Raw genomic sequence first — 4145 nt, forward strand, 5'->3', positions numbered from 1 at the left:
TATATATATATATATATATATATATATATATATATATACAAAACCAACATTTGAAGTTATATGAAGGAAAGTTTGACTAATCAACAATAATTGAGTCTTATTTTCAAAACCTCCTTCTCTTCTCCATTTTCTCATCATTTGTTCTATTTTCTTTCGTTCTGTAGATATTATCATTGAGCAGCCACCAGTGAGTTTCTAGCTACCCATATCAATTTTTTGTTTGTTTTTTTATTATTTTTTTAATAAACTCTTAATCCTATATTTGTTAGCATCGTATCTGAAGTTTTCTCCTAATATTGGTCTGAGATGCTAATTTCTCTCTCTTAACAAGGTTTTATTTATTTATTTATTTTTTTGTATATTTGATGGTTTTTTAATGGTTCAAAATATAATATGAATCCTTTACTCTTTTTGGTCACAGATTTTAAATTTTAAAGTACAATTATCTTTTATTGATGGAGCATAATAATGCAACCTATTCTTCCATTAATGTTTAGTAATTTAAACTTTTTTATAGGCCACAAAAATAATAATTTCTGGAAAATACAGTGTGGCAGATGATTTCTTAATCATCCAAAATGAAAAAGAAACTGTTACTGTTCAAAAATTTATATTTTTCTTTGTGTAAATTTATCTCTACATAAAAATTTTTAATTATATATATTTATATAATTTTTTCTCTGCACATATATTCTAATGTTTATTAATGAATTGTTAAATTTTTTATTAAAAAAATTATTTTCTTAAATTTTAAGTCACATTGTATCTCCATGTGTATGATTAAAGGAAGACTCTTTGCTCAAAAATATTAATTTATTAAAAGTCATGCATCCTGTTGGTAAATGATATGAAATTGAAGATAGATTCTACTTCAGAAAAATGATAGTCTCTTTCTTCTCATTATTCTTCATTAGCTAATAATGCCTGTCTCCATATTCAAGCCAACCAGAAGCAAACTCCTCTTATATCTCAGAATTTGACTTTACCGCGTTTCTTGCTCCATATCTCAAAATTTGACTTTACCTGCACTCTATGTCCTAAGACACTGATTAAGGAATAATTAAATTAGATTAGCCGTTTACATGGTTATGATAAAATTTTAATAATGATTAATATGAATCATTTATAAATAAAATCTTATCACAATAATTAAAATCTATAACACTCAATGTCGATAAAATACAAACAATTTTTTCTTAATTAATTGGTGTCTTATGGACACTAATTAAAAAAAAAATACTAGGGAAGTTCTCCTAATTTGATTGCTCTTTTTTAAAGGATTTATTAAATTGAAGTAAAAATTTATTATTTTATAAATAATTTGAATGGAATGAAATAAGAATAATTTACAAAGACAATACTTTGTTCTCCATTTAGTTGATGTGCGAGCTGAAAAGAATGGATTCCATTCGGTCAAAAACAAATTACCGAAACTGATTTTAATCACCCTATTTATTGTGGTTATTTTGATTTTTAATTTTGTTTTTTCAACGGCAATTTCGTTGCATTAAAAGTTCTCAGCCTAAAATGAAACAGAGTCAAAAGCCATCAATGACTGAACCATAAATCCTCTCAGAATTATGTTCTTACCATTAGACCTGACCAGGGCTGGTTCAGGCCCTGAATCGGATCGAATCTAATCCTGATTTTTTTCTGTCGAATATATGAGAGACGATGATACAAGACTTATTATATCAATATTCACTCCCATATAATTACTGACTGAAAAGAGCTTTAGCAAAATTTAAAATCAATCCCAATTTGTTTTTCAAGAAGGCTATGTGACGGATATAGGAATGTTTTACGCGAACAGAGTAGGGAGCTGAACTACCTTATGGCCATTAATGATATCCCTCTAAAGCCACACCCAACACATATTAGATTTTCAAGTGACACAGTTATATATCAGTTGAAAATCCTTTGCTTTTTGGCCTAAAGATGAATCCGGTCACCCTTGTGAGGCACAACCCCTTGAGACAAATGGATCCTCTGGGACTCAAGACAAAACAACAAGGGAAATATAGAGATGAAACCTGGCTATCTCAATCTTTATTTACCTGGGTCCACCGTCAAGACGACAAGTTACGACTAATAAATTCTGCCTCTGAATCAGAAAGCCTGATTCCGCACACAGTTGAGCTAACACTTGAATAGGATGGTAGATAGGAATCATACACACAGCAATTAATAAATAAACTTATCCTTTCCTTATCAGTCATCTCGCATCGTGAAAACCAAATCCAAATATACTTTCCGAAACACGGAGAATTCTAGCTTCATCTGGAACTGGAAGGCAAATGACACCAACAGCAATAAGAAGAACTGTGGAAAGCAATTCCCGGTAACTGAATTCCTCCACCACAACTATCGGAATCTGGATGAAACATGGTTAGATCCTAGATTTGGTACAGGAATCGGGTGCGTATTGGGGCGGGCTTCGGTTTGGTTGGAGGAGTGGGTTATGGTGGCTGGCCCTGTAGCCATCTCAAACTAGGCGGGCCTGGGCTGCGGTATTCGATTCGGGTGCTGGTATGGGCGTGGACTTGGATATTGTCTTAGCTTGGATTCATTGCAGTTTAAAATGGATAAAGAGGAGAGAAGATTCTGAAAACAAAGGGATTGTAACTAGCATTTAATGAGGTAACATCAATGCCCAATTTTTTGAGCTTTTGATCTTCATTACTTCATCCATGAACGCCAATGGGGATTTCATTTTTCATTTTGATTTTTACTGAAATCAACTACGTATTCTTGAGCCTTGCTAGAACAATATTAAAGGTCTGAGAAAATACATAACTAGGAACCTTGGAGCATAACTAGCTTTATTTTTACTTATATTGCCATCAGTTCTACAGTATCCCACATCTAATTCCTTGCATTTTCGTTCTTTATTTGAAGGATTTCACTAGAATCATTCCTTTGAGAAGTATTCGTTTGTGGAACACCAAACATTCCTGGGGTCCTGCAAAAGAGGCGGCATTGGTTGCATAGGCGGAGGAAAGTAGCTCAACCTGGGATTAACATTGTTGAACGTACGTCCTCACAATTCCAGGGTACTGGTCCCAACTCCCAAGCACTTAGTTCCATTCAGTTAAGGAAATGATTATCATCACTGGGTGCAGGTTCAGATTCAATAAAATTTCGGGTGTGATTCGGCCAAATCTCCCAGCAAGATGGGTTGTTGGAAGCATCTGAGGATAACCCTGATAACCATCTTGAAAAACGGTTGGGCACTTGATTATCTATTTGCTTCATATCAAGAATAGATTGTTGCTAACTTGTATGTTGATTGCCACTGTTCCTTCGCTTGTAGGCGTGCACATAATCACCAATTTATTTTGTTTGGAAGTGATTCCATGCAATTTTATACCTAACTTGGATTTGTTTGCCTTTACTTCCTCCCATGCTCTACTTCTTCCATAGGCAAACTAGAGGTTTGAGTCAGATGTAGCCCATAAATCCATACTTTCATCTAGGGGTGTGCAGTTTTCGGTTTAAACCAAAAAACCGAACCGAACCGATTAATTCGGTTCAATCGGTTTGGTTTTAAAATTTAATCGGTTCGGTTCGGTTTATAATTTTGATAATTTCGGTTAATCGGTTTGGTTCGGTTATTTTCATAAAAAAATCAAAAAAACCGAACCGAACCGAAATTATTAATATATATAGGAAATCAAAAAAAATCGAATCAAATTGAACCGAACCGAATCAAACCGAACCGAAATCAAAGAAAACCGAACCGAACCTAAAGATTTTTGGGTTTTGATTTCTAATTTTTTTTGTTTTTATGTTTTTATTATTTAGATTTAATGTTAAAAATATGAAATTTTATAAATTTCGGTTTGATCGGTTTAAAATCGAACCGAACCGAAATTTATCGGTTCGATTCGGTTCGATTTTCTCTTATCAATCGGTTCGGTTCGATTTTTAAAATTTTCGATTTTCGGTTTTATCGGTTCGGTTCGGTTCGGAAACGAACCGACCGTTTGCACACCCCTACTTTCATCTTCTTCATTCTCAGCTTCATCCACTGATAGGGACTTATCATGATCCAGTTGCTTCTATTCATGCAATGAAGAATAAAAAATATTCCAACCCATTTGCTTCTATTCATTGTCACGACCCAAAATTCTGAACCGTGACTG

Source organism: Hevea brasiliensis, chromosome 9, assembly GCF_030052815.1.
Source record: "Hevea brasiliensis isolate MT/VB/25A 57/8 chromosome 9, ASM3005281v1, whole genome shotgun sequence".
Classification (NCBI taxonomy): Eukaryota; Viridiplantae; Streptophyta; class Magnoliopsida; order Malpighiales; family Euphorbiaceae; genus Hevea; species Hevea brasiliensis.